Genomic DNA, 17,973 nt, shown 5'->3' with positions numbered 1-17,973 from the left:
TTTTATTTTCTGCCGTGGCCATATATGGATTTTCTTATCGGAATGGAATTTTCATCACAATCACAAATATTTTTTTTTCAGTGCTGATTTCCTTCGTTTATTCTGCGTGTATTTTAACTTGCATTTCATGAACGAATTTCACCTCACAACTACAAATACAATTACTAGTTTTTCCCACAGCATTGGTCACATATGACGAGTTTGTTTTAATGGAATGGCATTTTCACCACAATCGAATGGGCATAATAAGAAATCTCCCGTCAGCTGATACACCTGACAGCTGTCAAACCTTTTCGCGCGCTGTTCGCCGATATATTGTTGTTTTTTTTTCGTTTCAAAGCTGCAGAAGCAGAGCAGAGAGCGAATTCGATATTACTTCGCTGTAGTCCGACCAACAAATCGAACTCACAGCAAGCATTTGCTGCTCTGTTCTGGTTCTGTGCGCGTGCTGCTGTCACCAAAATTCAACTACACCACCATCATTATTTGTTGCCGTCATCATTTCAGTCGAGAATCCAGAAAAAGTGAACATTTTTATTAAGATTAAGGCATATTTAAACCTCAAAATGCAGTGAATTGTTAAATAAACATTAATATGAAGTGGAAATGTTGAAATACCGTAGTTATCACCTAAAAAAGCAGTGAGATTTTGCCAGAATTAACTAGTGCAATTTTAGCAACGTGGTCACGCCTTGCGATTATCAAAAATCTAAATTTCAATTGAATTTCTACATACTCTTGGCAATTCATACTTTTGACAAAGCTCATATTCCCTTGGACTACTGCGGAAACATTTTAGTAGTCAAAAATACAGTAGAACTACGTCTAGTTTCCTATCTTAGATTCACACTTCACTGTTCTCCTGTATCAATTTTTATACAATTTCCAATGCAAACAAAACGTCACCATTGCAAAAAGATCTCAAGGATTCCCTGTAAACCCACCATCTTTATAATATAATAAAGTTTTGGAAACCAGTTGGCAAATCCTTAAGCACTTACAAGGTATGTACTGCTTAGTTTCCAAAGCCAGTAATTGTGGTATGTGCCCCCAATGTTATACATATATTGTTAAATCTAAGGTATTTGTGGAAAAAATGCATTCTTAACTAATCCCATTACTACTGAACTCTGAAAATGTTTAAGAGACCCAGGAAACTTTTTAATTTGTGCATATGTAAGATTTCTAATTTTTTCTTCATTGCCTTTTATTCGACTTCATTTTATTTAATTTCGTCTATGCTGCTATTGTCTACGTTAACGTCAAATTCTGGATTTTTGCCGCTTTTTTTACCGACCCAAAAGTTTCTTCCTAATCATTTCACATATATTTTGAGGTACTTCTCCCATTAACTGCAGCAAGCTCTGTTGCTTCGAGGCAACCATCCAGTTCTTTCACTCTCTCGCGCCCATATTGTCAAGTGCGCGCGCTACTCAACTGTCAGTGTCAAGTTCTCATTCTCTCTTTGTTTCTAGCGCAAAAAGCCCGCGCGCGCCAAAATCGAAAAATACAATTGTGATTTTTATGCAGGCATTGGTCCTGAATTTTATTTTTTCTTCAAAATCTGATTCTACAGGATACGACCTTTCCATAATGTCCAAATATGTGGGTGCTTCCACTTATTTTCCATGTAAAATATTCACTACAAGTTGAGTCTAAAAACGTCAATTTTGTGTTTGTTTTGTAAACAAATTTGAGGCTGTTTATTTGAGTATCAGTGATGCCATCTCGTTGAAATGTTTTATACGGCATAATATATGTACATATGAATAAAACAGCGTATTATGTTTTGTGTGCTAATAAATGCTAAGAATTTCATGAAATGAAGAAAATAATAATTTGTTTAAATACATAAAATTCAATATAAAAAAACGATGTTTAATAATTAAATTTTTAAGTACTACCGAAATCTGCGTTTGTATCATAGAGCTGGTACTATGTTCGTGATGCATAGTGGATACCTCATGCTTTTCGAGATTACTTTTTTTGATACACTTCAAAAATCTCAATAATAACATTACTTTTATTAAAATTTTATCATAAAAAAGAGGTAATATATGACAGAATATAATTAGCAAGTTTATTTGGTTCAAATTTTCGACCATTTCAAATTATCAAATTGTGTGTAGAATTTTGCAATTTCATTTTAGTTTTTTCACACAGCTTAGTGTTTTTGGCAGCCAAGCTAATTTTCTAGCTAATCGAGTAGTTGTATCTACACTTGTTTAGTAGTAGTAATGTTTAAAGAAGAAAACTGTCGAATCGCTTAATTGAAAACATCAAAATACAGAAAATATTTTTTCAACTAAATGAAGTCCGATTTAGTCCGAAGTTTGTAGAAATTAACATTTTTTCCATTATCAGAAGTTGAAATAAGTGAAAGGATTCTCAATTAAACGATCTATCGTTAAAAAAAAACAATTCTAATAGTTGTAAAAACCCCATTGTACAATTAAGAAGTCGCGTCATTAGCACAACAACAAAAATCTACGCCCAACGAAACTACCCAGGATTCACTGAATACGGTTAAGCCAAGCGATCAGCCGACATAATTTTTTTTTTTAATTTTTGGCAGTACTTGGCATTGAGGATGTCAATTTGATCTCTTTTTACCTTCATTATTTCTTTACGTTTTCTCCTCTTTGATGACATTTTCAATCGGCAAATGCCGTAAATTGAAATGTGGTTTTAGAAATAAACTTTGTTCTACAACTTGTTCTTTTCAAATGTTCTTTATATTTGTGTTTCCATCATTATAACACTTTTTTGTAGCTGTGTTTTGTGTTCATCAAGCCTTTGACATTTAAATTTATTGCAAAATCAAAACAAAAATTAAAAATTTTACTGAACTGTTTGAATGAGTGTGCACCCTATAAAAAACCTTACCAAAATATCTTTTTTAAACGTAATCGCAAGATTACGGTGAATGAACACATTTCGAACCGAACACTGATTTTGGTAATAAAATTCAATGATTTGCAAGCGTTGCTCGTTAGTAAGTCTATTCATGATGAAATGTCAAAGCATACTGAGCATCTTTCTCTTTGACACCATGTCTGAAATTCCACGTGATCTGTCAAATACTAATGCATGAAAATCCTAACCTCAAAAAAATCACCCTTTATTAACAATCTTGCCTTCATGTCACACAAGAATTTATCGTTTTTAACTGCTCTTTCCAGTTTCTAGCGTAAGGGTTGGTATTCTATTCTGCTTTCGGAATAGTCGGGGAAATCTTAAATTGTTTCGAGAGCGCAATAAGACGATTATGTTTTGTTGTTTTTATACCAAAAAACGTTTTTGTCTGCACTTATGATTTTATTATCTATTATCAAATAAAAAAAATAATAATCAATGTAAAACATGCTTTAGTTCTAAGGTCATTAGCACGAAAATTGTCTGTTAATTGATTGCGAAATCTGACGGACTGAATTCATTGCCCATAAATAAACAAATGAAACAGATTTGGTGCGGCTCAGTTTGTTTGAAATGAATTAAACTGCGTTCACACTAGAGCCCAAATGCACTTGATTTGAGATAATCTCCAAAACCCGTTTGTACTACGTTTTATTTTATAACTTCAATAAGAAATTGTCAGATGTTGAGAAAAAATGTTGTCCAAAACTACCAATAACAACCGGTATTCAATACAAACGCAGTGTTGCATTTGAATTTCGAAGAAGATTTGCTGCAAATCTCCTCAAATAAGTAAATTTTCTCACTCCGAATATGTATGGGAAACCTTGCAAAACACGAGATTTCCGAAATCTCGTCGCAAATCTAAATTTGCTTCAAGTGTAAACATGGTTTAAATCTGTAATACTATTTGAAGCGAAATTTATAAAGTTGGCCAACAACAAAAACCCGAAGACACTATCTGTCAAAATCAGTGTTTGGTGCAACTCTAATTTTGAGAATGTTACTAGTTCGCATCATTTTTCGTTCTTTGTGTGTGTGTTATGGCGCTTAACCAGTAGTGTCTAAAATGAAAATTAGACTATTTTCTACATATATCTCTTAAATGAAAAATTTATTTATCCGACAAAAAGATTGATAGTTTTTAAAAGAAGATATAATATTAAATTATTAATCTTTACTTCATTACCTAGCGTTAAATTAGAAAAAAACTGTTTTTAAAACGAAAACACAAAAACGATGTGTACACCCATGCGCATGTTCATTCGTTGCTGTCTGAACGACTAAAATTTAGTGTAAAGAAAATTTTAATTTTGACCACCACTGCTCTTGACTAGATTGCACATACAAACCGAACGTTATGAAAACTCGTTGACAGACAGTGTACTCCGCTAGAAAGAATTGTACTCAGCTGTTTAAAGTACACTACCTGTAAATTAATTTATCTTGGAACTTAGAACGAAGCCGAAGCTTTTCGTCGGTGGCCAGTAGCCGCCGGCTTAAATCGGCTAAGCTTCGTTCTCTGCATAGTACACCGCTTTGGTGAAAATAAATGCCATCCAATCGTAATAACGTTGATAAAAAACTGCGAACAAATTTGTCATTTTATAAAGTACTCATCTATACATGTGTGCTGTTATGCTCAAAAACCACCATGTTATCTTCAATCCACATTACCAAAATGTGGTTAAAATTGGTAGTTCAACCACATGGTTGATAACACTGGCACGAAAGTAACGTATTTTGTCTGTGTCGGCTCTCAATGAAATTACAGCTGATCTCTGTATATGACGGTGCCGCATTCTGCTTTGATGAGTGAATGGCAAGTAAGCAGAGCGAAGAGAGATATTTGCCTTTCGGTTGGCTATCGATAAGCGTGTGTGGTGGTGAAGTGAATAAAAAGTAGCAGGCAATACCGATATTAAAAGGAAAACTGGAATTATAACTATGATTTTTAGGCCCGTTTTGCAACCAGGAATACAACTGTATAAAAGCAAAAATAGTAAGTAAAGCATTACTCCCGCTGTTGCTACCACATGGGAGTTATTTAAAACAATCTTTGGAATTCGATTTCGCTTTTGCTTGGTTTTATTGTATTTCGCCGTTCTCCCTCCAATTTTCCTCAGCGTCGAAGACTAAAGTTCGACGGAGTCGATGTAGGCAGCAGCAGCTCTGTTGCTGCGGCTACATCAAATACTTTGCGCGGGGTTTGAAAGAAAAAATAAAACTCGCTCCGGTCCTCCTTTACGTATGTCGATGTTCTTATGGAATGGGGCTCAAATCATCGGTTCGTGTTTTTACAATTGCTTTTTTCTTAGCGGTCGTCGCCCGTTCACTGCTTTTTTTCGAAACGGAAGAGAATAACATTTGCTGTTGGAATCTCCGCATTTCTTACTCTAGCAGAGAAAGAGTAAAGTACTACATTTGATGGGGCATTGTTGTTGCTGCTACTGCATTTGGCGCTTGATCATCTGGTTTTTGGCGCAATTGTGTTGTACAAGACGAAGATGATGGTGAAGGTATGTGAACGTTGACGACGGCAATTCTGAAAAATTTTGCTCCCCCATTTTTTGCCGTCCCTAGCTCAGTAGTGTCTTCTTCGTTGGTTTCAAAGAAAAGGATACATTGGTGTTCTGTTCACGTAAGCATAAAACACCACCTAGTCGCTTTCTTTGTCCAAGATTATTTCTTTTTAGGAAGATTGATTCTTTATTTCTACCAAAATGCTGGTATTTTGTCTGTTGGCCATAATCTATCTCTGCTGCTGTTCATGCCACGGGTCTCGGCCTGTATGCGCTTACATTTCTTTCACTGCCGTATTGAGAGTTCGTTTATTTTCTTTCTACTTTTACTTTGTCATTTTGGCGCTTTTTTTTGGGGAGGTTTGCCGAAAAATTGCGCAACTTTTGTTATATCGGTATCATCTGGCTTGCGTGTTATTCTATAGTTTCTAATGCAATTTTTTAAAACATTGGTATAGTTTGCATACATATTTTTTTAAACCTAACACATGTGTATGCCTATGTAAATGTATGTCATATAGTGCATGTACATACATACATATGTGGGGGTTATCATAAATGTTTGGGATCATTTGGAAGAAGATGTGCATTTAAGTGATATACTAGATTTTGCCATTTAACGTTACGAGCAATGATATTTAGATTTTAGAGATAAAGATTTTATGAGATATTTGGAATAAAATGGCCTCTAGATATAAATTCATATCTACATTTATATTAAAGCTATTGAGCAGTTGAAATCCACTTGCCTGCCGCCAAGCGGTTTTACAAAGGTGGAGATTTATCTGCAGAAACCGGCCATAATCAGGATTCAGAATTTCCACCACAGTCCTCCACCCCGTGGAGGCCACCGCAGCGCAGGGGTTAGCATGTCCGCCTATGACGCTGAACGCCTGGATTCGAATCCTGGCGAGACCATCAGAAAAAAATTTTCAGCGGTGCTTTTCCCCTCCTAATGCTGGCAACATTTGTGAGGTACTATGCCATGTAACACATCTCTCCAAAGAGGTGTCGCACTGTGGAACGCCGTTAGGATTCGGCTATAAAAAGGAGGCCCCTTATCATTGAGCTTAAACTTGAATCGAACTGCAATCATTGGTATGTGAGAAATTTGCCCCTGTTCCTTAGTAAAATGTTCATGGGCAAAATTTGCAAATAAGAACAAACACTTCACCTGTCGACATAGAAATCCGGAAGATAAAATGGACTTAATTAGGTCATATCCTACGCTGACCGCGCGATGATATAGCGAAAAATGTCCTAGACTGGAACCTGCAAGGACAGTGAAGAAGGAGACGCCCGAAAAATATTGAATAGAAAGTTGGAATTAACCCACATATCGTGGAATCAGGCCAAGGCTTTGGCCAAAGATAGAGCTAGACGGAGAAAGTTGGTTGATGCCCTATGTTCACCCTGAAGAGTTAGACATATTTTATTGTAATATATTTACTTTTTGCGTGCTTGTCTTATGACATATGTTCTTGTTTTATGACATGTCAAATTTTGCATGCGTTAATGTTGCACACAGTGTGATACGATTAAAATTAACATTTAATTGCACCAAAGCCAGTAATCTGAGAGAAAACATAAAGAAATCATTTGCTTTTGTAGTGTCAGCCGGATGAAAGAAGCGCCACATTAAATAGTTTTTGTTTTTCAATTGTAAACCTACAAGTGTGATAGCAAAAATGATGAACCGTATGTAAATTGACAATTTTGAAGGGTTCGGAGAAAATTCTGTTTAAACTTTCATTTTAGTATTGAATGTTGAAACTAATGAATTCAAGTCGCAATTAATGAGGAGATTCATTAAGTGATTGTTTTGTCTTTATTTTTCAAAGCTGCAGATGGCTAGCACTCATAATTATAAGTCAAACGATAGATTTACTTGCAGTAACTCTGGCCAAATCCTTAATTTTAGTAGTCGAGTGGATAAAACCAATTTTTACTATTTCCGGTTAACTCAAAACATTTTCTTCTACTAAATTTTATTTTAAAATAACTTTCTGACGCTTCAATGTTCATTTCATAGAGGTTTCAATAGACGTTAAAGGTGCGGTTTTATCCCAATGAACGACTTCAAAACAGCAAATAATCTAACTTTTGTCATAAAAGACAAAAAATTATCGTTATACAGAACTAAGCGAATTTTTGTAATTGGTAGCAAGGAATATAAAAAATTTTTAAGAATAAAATTCAGCTATTCGCCCCCATCTTTATACAAGACAATTTCTTCTGTGGTTCTACACTGGGGAACCACAGTATATATATTTTTTTATACGGATGCAAATGCGTGCTGAAGTTGCTGAAGAAGTCTAATCAGCTGTTCGGGTTATATGGACAGATTCATGAGATATACATCCCCGCTTTTCCTTAATGGAATGGTTATGGGCAAATTTTAAATTTTGAATAGCTCCCTAAAGTTGCTGAAGTATTAAAATCAGGAGTATGGACTTCACATGCAGCTGCGGTCATAATAATAGCACAAATATAAATGCTTTAGTTCGAGTCTTTATTCCATGTTACTTACAAACCCTTTACATATTATTATTTTAAACATTTTAAAGTTAAAGGTTTGCAAATCGGGCAAACTTCTCACATATCAATGAGTGCAGTCCGATTCAAGTTTAAGCTTAATGATAAGGGACCTCCTTTTTGTAGCCGAGTCCGAAAGGCGTACCGCAGTGCGACACCTCTTTGGAGAGAAGTTTTACATGGCATAGTAACTAACAAATGTTGCCAGAATTAGGAGGGGATAACCACCGCTGGAAATTTTTTCTGATGGTCTCGCCAGGATACGAACCCAGGTGTTCAGCGTCCTCTGCCCTACGGTGGCCTCCTTACTTACAATGTAAAACAATCATATTTCTAAGCTTTTTGGAAAAAACTAAAAAAACCAATAGTCAAATTAATAGCACCTCATATAACGAATTGGCCAAAAATGATATTAGGACAAAAGAAAGAGAAATCAATTGCGATATTTTAATTAGAGCTTTGAACAATTAAAGTTTCCCTTGTGGGAAATGACAGCAATGCAACGTTATCCGATTGAATTGACAAGATTTTGGCATCTCTCTTAAGAAATAAAGCTTCAGGTAACCTGTATAACATTTTTAACGCTTCTATTTCTCTTGGATGCAATCCTTTCTTGATTTTGTTTCTTTTATTTTATTTATTAATTTCAATACAATACAAAAAGCTTTACGGTCAAATAACTGTATTACAAGGCAAGCTACCTGAGTAAAAGTATCAATACGATATGAAAACAGTACAAAATAAAAAATTTTAAGTAGCAAAATTGGCTCGTCAGCCGTTATACACAAAAATATATTTATGAACATACTTGAACTATAATTGCACTTAGAAATTAACTAGGTCAGTGAACATGTGTAAGCGATGAAAATGTACATGAAGATGCAAAGAAAGTCGGTCTAATTTACTTAAAGGTATATTCAAATGTCAATTGCAACTAAGGGGCAGGAAAAATATTCTAACAATTTTAGGCGGAATACATTGTTACACTGCGAAAAAATACGTAGGGACAACAAATAATTCCAGCAACGAGCAACTCAGACTTCCAACGATTTTATATGAATGGAATTCTTAACAAGTGGAAACACTATTTGCGGATTTCTGGTAGACCTACTAAACATAAAGCTTTCATATAGAGTATGATGTCGCCCATATTTGATCATTTAATTTCGAAATGTGGTCACGCCTATTAACATTCTTAAAAAAGCGTTTAATCGAGGCTATATGAATGAAGTTAGTACCGGAAAAATCATCAAGGCCATACATTACTTGGGACAGCAAAAGGGCATGAGCACGACATTTCCCCACAGAAGTAGGCAAGCATAAATTCTACTCGATGAACTCCCCACCCTGCAAGTTACCAAACCAAATCGTGGACAATGCCAATACATTTAAATTGATGCACATATTCAATGTGAACACCGTTCATCACAATATTCAAATCAAAGATGTTATGATCATTAGATCCAAACATAATAGCCTTGGTCTTGGATGTATTAACTGTACGGTAATCTAACATATACCGGCACTTAGGTGGGGGACACAATATCAGACATGAACCAACTTAGGGGCGTGGCATTGAAAAGAACTGAGGATTTTATAAGTAGCACGGAATTCCTAACTTAGATTTTCTTTTTCGCGGTTACTTTTTAGTTTTTAAGAATGCACAACAAGCCTATTACTGGCTTAGGTGTATGTCTATAGTGGCATGGGGCAGATTAATATCTGCACCCTCTTTTCAATCTAACCTAAGGTAATTAACAGATGTCCAATGCAATATCTGTGCAAGAGAATCGTTAATACTGGCTTTCAGTAAACCCGTGGAACAACGATAATCACCAAACAAGAAAAAAATCACCAGCGTAAAAAAAGGGTTTGCAGGCAACAGTATCAATAGCTTGTTTTATGTCATTGTAGTACAGAATAAACGACAGAGGAGGCCAAAAACAGATCCTTGGGGAACTCCAGATATGGCCACTACAAATTGAGTTCTTCCTCTTAGATAAGAAAAAATAAGTTTGGATGCTGTTTTTGAAAAATTAAATTGACGCTTTAAATTGGATATCAAAACACAATGGTCAATAAAATTAAAAGCTTTTGAGAAGTCGATTGAAACCAGAGAGCATAACTAGTTCTCATTTCCTCTCTCACTGCATCAGGCAGCGATGTCGTATTGAAGCCCTTGTGGAAGGCATATTGAGCTTCACAAACCTGTGAAGAATGCTTCAAGAATTTGCTTCTTAAGAAGGTGCTCCATAACCTTTGACATAGCAGGGAGAATAGAAATAGGGCGGTAATCATACGAATTATGAGCAAATCTTGTCTTCGAAATCGGCACCACCCAAACAACTTTCCAAGCACATGGAAATTCAGATCTCATCAAGATACAGTTAAAAAAGTCCACAAATATATCGGAAATATGAGGAAAAATGATATTAATAGAACGTATAGATATGTTATCCATGCCAACAGATTTCGAATTAACCATACATAAAGCCTCAAGCAATTCAAATTCAGTTATAAAACGAAATGAGAATGATTCGGCCCCTTCCTCAAAGATATCGAAATCATACAGCCACGATTTTCGTCACCAACGAAAAAGCGATTACTGTCGTTCTTATCACCTCCGACGCTTCCTTTAGCCTTAAGTACTCTCCACATTCTGATTCTAAGCCATTAAAAATCTTGGAAAAATGTCGTATTTTACTCTTACGTATAACATTCTTAACCTATTACGCAGTCTACAATAAACTCACCACTTTTGAGTCGAACGTTCCCATTGAAAAGCAAAGAACGCCACATCCTTTAGAGATCTAGCATAAACAATGTCACTAGACTTCATCCATGAATTAGTGTCATAGCAATTTTTCTTCCCCACAACGGGTACGAATGAAAGTAATTGAAAAGACTACATAAAAAATCACATTTGTCATTAACACCTATAGAAAAATTTCCCACAAAATTTCAAACGGGTTTTATTGAAGTGACTTTATTGGCCACTTTATGACACTTTTTCCGCAAAACATATTTTTTTCTAATCCAATATATGGGACCAACACCTTGCTACGAAAAGCATCCCCATACCAGTGTTATCCCCGGCACGGAATTATTATGGACACCGCACAAGCGTGAACTTTGAGCTCCATTTGTATGGTGTCCTTCGTTATCACAAGAAGCTTAGCTGGGAACTACCGGGCGCCTCCACAGATTGCAGATAGTGGAGTGCTACATACAGAGTAGCTGCGACTGCAGTCGAGGGCAATCGTCGATATGGAGCGGATAATCTCAGTGAGAGGCCGGGCGGATCCGGCTCTTATTAAATATTGAGGGTCTATGATGCTCGATATGACAAGGCGACTTATTGGCGCCTTTAAAAAACCAAAAAATGGTTTATGCTTCTTTTATTACTATTGTATTGAATTTTTGGAAACTTCGATCTTTGATTGTCATGATTATATTTATTTATCTTGAGATAATAGTGAATAACAATTAAAAATTGCAGTCCAGTTAACTTTTCGACTAAGTTTTTGAAATCATTTTGATTTAAACCCAAGTGTAGATATTATTAATAAATAAAATCACCCCACGGTTACCAACTAATAAATAAGTTGGGCAACCATTAGTAATCTATATCAAAAGTTTCAATTTGGACGATCAAACACAAGAATGTAGATGCAATCCGCTTATGGAACTCACTGCCCCACCGATACAATCCACAGGCAACGCAAAACTATAAACTATATAAACTTTTTTCAAGGAAATACATAAATTTTAGATTTTTTCTATTCTTTTTTTTTCATAAGTCTAAAATATTAAATTTGTTTTTATTTATTTTTTTTTGTATTCTCTTTTTTCAACGAGTACATGCCATTGTTTTGCCTTTTTGTTTACTTATTGTGAACAATCATTATATAGCATTGTTGGCCCATGGCAGCCGGTTGTACGTACCGGATTGACCCGATGGAGTTCTTCATCGGCATGGGCTGCCGCTTCAGTGTGTAACACACTGCTACAACAACAACCATTGTAGTAACTTCGCAAACTATAATAATAAGATGATCGTAATCTTGTTGTATGTGAAAACAAACAACTTAGTCAAAATTCTTTTTCTGATGTTATCGCCGGGATTTGGCGGACATGCTAACCTCTACGCTACGGTGGCCTCCAGTTTGAAGTTCAGATTATAAGTTCAATAAATTATTAAATTTGAGAGAAATATCCTTAAATGTTCGTTGGGAAATATGTTTTTCGGTATTGCCTTCTACCCATCGCGCTTGCTTGTTTACATATCCTAATGCAGCAGAATTCCAAATTAGAGCAACTAAACAAATGAGAAAAGGAAACACTTGAATAAAATACCCTTGAGTGGAGTGGGCTTACTAATTTACTTCTTGCTGATATGAGATAGATACTATAAACAACCAAGGTTTTATGTGGTGTGTGTGTGTGTGGGTGCGTGTGTGTGAAATGGATATATTTAGAAAAAGGATAAACAGTGGGAAATATGTTACTTCTCACCGTTACATATGTAAAAGTAAGCCGGCGACTTCAAGGACTAACATTTCTGGTTTTCAAGATTTAAACAATGTTAAAATTCCAAGAAAAATTAAAATACAAATGAATGTATGAATGATGATTGTATTTGTAGTTTAGAATTGTAAACACTGTGTGGGAAAAGAAACAAGAAGAAAATGCAAAAAGTTCAGTTGAAATCTGGGAAAAAGGTCGTGGTGCATTCACACTTTTCCTCTTCAAATATCCTGTACTGTCTTTCCGCATTATTATGTTAAGGAACCGCACCATACCAAGGAAAAGAGTTCCAAATGCATAGTGTTGCTTCCATCATGATTTATGGTCTTTTTTAACGTATATCGAGGGTTCCTACCACTATAAAAAATTTTATAACTAAAGAAAAATAATATATTTGTCATTTCAATAAAACATAATTTTTGTTGTAAGAAGGGTGTCCGTAATTATATAGCCACTTTATGTACGTCCTTAAACCAATAATTTTTATACCCTCCACCATAAGATGGGGGGTATACTAATTTCGTCATTCTGTTTGTAACTACTCGAAATATTCGTCTGAGACCCCATAAAGTATATATATTCTTGATCTTCGCGACATTTTATGTCGATCTAGCCATGTCCGTCCGTCTGTCGAAAGCACGCTAACTTCCGAAGGAGTAAAGCTAGCCGCTTGAAATTTTGCACAAATACTTCTTATTGGTGTAGGTCGGTTGGTATTGTAAATGGGCTATATCGGTCCATGTTTTGATATAGCTGCCATATAAACCGGGTCTTGACTTCTTGAGCCTCTAGCCTGGGTCTTGACTTCTTGAGCCTCTAGAGGGCGCAATTCTTATCCGATTGGAATGAAATTTTGCACGACTTGTTTTGTTATGATATCCAATAACTGTGCCAAGTATGGTTCAAATCGGTTCATAACCTGATATAGCTGTTATATAAACAGATCTGGGGACTAGACTTCTTGAGCTTCTAGAGGGCGCAATTCCTATCCGATTTGGCAGAAATTTTTCATGAAGTATTTTATTCTTACTTTCAACAATTGTGTCATATAAGGTTCAAATGGTTCATAACCTGATATAGCTACCATATAAACCGATCTGGGATCTGGATTTCTTGAGCCTCTAGAGGTCGCAATTATTATCCGATTTGCCTGAAATTTTGTACTACGGATCCTCTCATGACCATCAACATACGTGTTTATTATGATCTGAATCGGTCTATAGCCCGATACAGCTCCCATATAAATCTATCGGGTGCAATTCTTATTCGAATTGGCTGACAATTTTACACAGTTCTCTAACATGTAATTTAAATGTGGTCAAAACCGGACCATATCTTGATATCGCTCTAATAGCAGAGGAAATATTTTCTTATATCCTTTTTTGCCTAAGAAGAGATGCCGGGAAAAGAACTCGACAAACCTGGTGGAGGGTATATAAGATTCGGCCCGGCCGAACTTAGCACGCTTTTACTTGTTTTCAATAGATCTGTCTATATAGCACAAGTTATTTTATTCAGACCATAATTTACAAGAGTGTAGAGAGATTTAATATACTAACACTCACTGTTCTGATTTTTTTCTAAATCGTGTAAAGAATGCCCGTTCTAACAAAACTGAAAATTCACTTCAAAGGTTTCACCTATATTAGTCAAATAGAATGTGATCTAGACCGTGTCAACTATGTGTACCTAATGTCACCAAAATCGATCAATGATGAGCGTACGATTTGAAATCGTGCGCGTGATTAGGAGTATCGATGTATCCACCTAGAATTTTAGAACGATAAATGATATATACAGTGGCACAGAAAAGTTTACATACTCCTCTCAAAAGGTTTTATAAAAAGAAATTTGTTTAGGCTAAAATTTTTCTCCTAAATGTCTAAATTTGTTTAAAAAAGCATATAATACTGGGAATATAAATGGTTAAAATCTTTAGGCTAAAATATTATCCTAACGAAATTACTGTCAGTTTTCATAACTGCTATTTATGAAATATTTCGTATTCATATCTGTGCATCTGTATATACTATTGACAAAAAGGTAAAAACGTGCCAAGTTCGCATGGTCTAATTTAGGGAACCAACCACCATGGATGCTTTTAAAAATTTACACAAATGACCTTAGTTGAAAGGCGCATGTGTAATCTACGTACCAAAATTGTGCCAAATCAGCCGTAAATGATTAAACGGGAGATTGGTTTATATGGAAAATATATAACGTTGCAGACCGATTTGAACAATACATATCACGGCTTTCAACACCCGTTATAAAAGAACACCACGTGCAAACTTTTACCAAATTGGAGAAAATTGCGGCTTCTAGAAATTGCGAGATCTTAAATCAGGATATCGATTTATATGGCAGCTATATCAGGTGATAGACCGATTTTGATGGTACTTACCACGGTTTTCGGAAGTCGTTACAGAAAACTACGTTCAAAATTGCACCCAAATCGGAGGAAAATGTCGGCTTCCAGAGGCTCAAGATATCAAGATCAGTTTATATGGGAGCTATATCAGGTTATAGACCGATACGGACCATACTTACCACGGATGTTGGAAGTTATGACAAAAACTACATGTAAAATTTCAACATTTTTTTATGGGTGCTGTATCACAACGATCTACGTCGATAAATAACAAACAGAAAGACTAGATATAACAAACAGAATGACTAGATTAGTATACCCCAACCTATAGTGGTGGATATAAAAATGTGTAAAATATGCAAATTTAATCTAATCTTTAAACGTTTACAATCCAAGATAACTCAACGGCAGCACTGTACAAATGTACCTAAAGGGCCAAAACATAAGTGCGTCTCATGCATTCAATGCCACAATTTTTTCTTCTCCTAATACAAATATTTATAAAGGGTATTAGAGATGTTGGCTTGAGTGCACGCTCACGAGAAAAAAATGATACGTACGCTCACGCACAACTTCTTTATGTCGACTTAAGTTAACGCACGCCCACGAGAAAAACATTTTAATCACGCACGACAAAGTGTGTATGAATAATTCTGATTCTGAGTTTTGTACAGATCTGTGTTGAAGAGTGCGCTCGGTCTTTCAGTTCACGCATTTCTACTCTATGTCCTTGGGTGGCGCATTGGTTGAAATACTTTAGTTGTTGTATTTAATTTTTTCTCCCATTTTTGTTGTTTAAGGAAACCTTAAAGACTAAATTTTGAATTTAAAATATGTAGATATTTTTTTTCTAAATCTATATTTAAAATAAAAAATGAATGAACGCCAAATAGTATATGCGACTATTCTTCTATTCTTAACTAATAGAGTATCAGCAGTAATAGTGTTTTTGGAAGGGTTTAGGTCTAGCCTTTACAGAATACCTAATTTAGTTTTGTTTTGTCCCAACAATTGTCGTGGATAGGAGATAATCTATACAAATTCTCAACGATTGTGAAGAAACTTGTAAAACTCACAAATGCTGCACAGATTGGTCCAAACATTTTACAAGGAATTTTCGGCTTGAACACTTCAGGCTCCTGTAATGGTTTAAAGAGGATAGAAAAGGGTAGTTTTACAATTCGAACAGTAAATAGATCCAACTTGGATAATCGGCACAACGAAACAACCCTCAACGAAATAAACCCCAAATGGAAAATGGAATAACCCCCAACGAAATAAACCCAAAAAAATATGGATTAATACCCAAAAAAATTAAACAAACCCCCAATATTTAATTCAATTCACTCTTAATTCATTTATTATGTAAGCAAAACTGAATAAAAAGTATTAAATGTTCTAATTTTAATCAGAAAAATGCATCATCAAGTACTTGATAGACTGGACACTGATTTTTTTCTGCACTGATAGCTAATGGGTCGGCCTGCAACTTGAGTGTTGACCGATCAAAACGCCCAACGGTCATGACACTCAAAATAATTGAACAAGTTATAAGCAGATGCTTATACTCATATGATATTTTGGATATGGGAAATATTTAATTACTACACGCAAAAACATAATTCACTTCACTTGGTTTACAATAAAAGTATATTTTTTTGCGATAAATTCTTGCAAGAATTTGTGAAAACTAAAGTATTTTTTAAACTGACAATACCTTTCATTCTTGATATAAAAAATGTTATTCGGGGTTCTAACTAGTTTTTTGTTTTACTTAGAAATTGATTTAACGTCATGCTTATGTATAGTCTTTTGAATTTTGTAATAGATTGTGCATATTGAAAAGTATGTCAAGTTCAATTTAATGTTGTAACATTATTCAAACTCAAATCTTTAGCAATTATTAGGATTTTTTCGAAGTTATGATACACCATTAAAATAAAAGCCATACATATTGCTCTAATGGTTTTTGTCATTGGACATACCTACGGCGAAACTTTAACTTTTAACAATTGTCAATTTTCGAGTTTACCATCCGCCCATCACTTTTTACTCATCACTGTAATCATGTATACGCTTAAATACTCACCCTCTCTCTAGTAGGAGATACACAAGAGAATAATTGATGGTCCGGTAGGCGGTCAATAATGCTCACAATCACAAAACTTAATGCAGCTCTAAAGTTGGTTCATTTAACACTTCGATAAAGAAAATCTGTCAAATAAACCTACTTTAAAGCTGCATTAAGTTTTGTAAATATGGGCATAAAATTATAAAAACTATGCAGGAATTAAAGGGTACATAGTGAAATTTTAGAATAAGCGTGAAGAAGTAGGGAGCGCCAAAGGCGAAATTTTTTGTTGAATTTAAAATCGCTAACTGGGAAGCGAGAGACAACATATTTTATTTTTGCAAATAATTCAAAGTAGACTCTAGGCATTTAGTTATTCATTGAACCTAGGCATATGCTTATAGTTGTGAGAAAAAAAAAACATTCAACTTTGATCACCTTTGTTAAAATACCGGATACAAACTCGTACAAATATACAGGAAATTATTTTGTTTGACCGAAAGGTGTTAAAAAATAAAATGACATTTGCCCAACAAATTAATAGCCACATGTTACACACTTCAAACTCAAACCCAGGACATACGCTTCAACACTTATACATAGGACACAACATCTAATGGATAACAAACAGACATGTCATTTGTAATACCCTAATTAAACATGCAATTGGGAACAAATGGTAAAAAATATCACGATATTATTAAGAATGCTCTATGGTAATGATTTCTTTAAGGACGATAAAGGATTTCATCTCATCAATAAATTGTGGTGTTCTCCTAGCTCAGAAAAAAGTAAGAATAACAGCAGATGATAGATAGCAGCTGTTGTTGGTGGCTCTTAAATTCAGCTGTCCGCAGCAGCAATAGTTATAATACAATATATTATTTATGTTTGTTAGCGTGGCTAAAACCTATGCAGAATACATGTACGATCTATGCTTCTTGTATAACAGGTGGCTCCCTAAGAGGTTTGTCGTCTGCTTAATGCAGGTACAAACGTTTGTTACAACAAGTGTATTATGTTCTTTAGTT

The 17,973-nt window shown here is 35.0% G+C and overlaps 1 protein-coding gene across 3 annotated transcripts in view; it reads left to right on the top strand.

Annotated features, from left to right (window-relative positions):
- Nucleotides 1–414: 414 nt before the first annotated feature.
- The window catches only part of LOC106093883 (G1/S-specific cyclin-E), a 46,133-nt gene continuing 28,574 nt past the window's right edge, over nucleotides 415–17,973 (top strand). Inside the window, exon 1 of one of the 3 annotated variants that reach the window (XM_013261048.2) lies at nucleotides 415–1,004. The gene's annotated coding sequence lies outside the window, so the exon portion shown is untranslated. Of the gene's footprint in view, nucleotides 1,005–4,837; nucleotides 4,919–8,518; nucleotides 8,534–17,973 lie in introns of those variants that run through there. The other 2 variants (XM_013261049.2, XM_059364611.1) reach the window with 2 other exon arrangements.

The sequence above is a fragment of the Stomoxys calcitrans genome, chromosome 3 (genome assembly GCF_963082655.1).
Source record: "Stomoxys calcitrans chromosome 3, idStoCalc2.1, whole genome shotgun sequence".
Classification (NCBI taxonomy): Eukaryota; Metazoa; Arthropoda; class Insecta; order Diptera; family Muscidae; genus Stomoxys; species Stomoxys calcitrans.
Note: the sequence above shows the minus strand (reverse complement) of the source record. Positions and strands in the feature narration are given on the sequence as shown.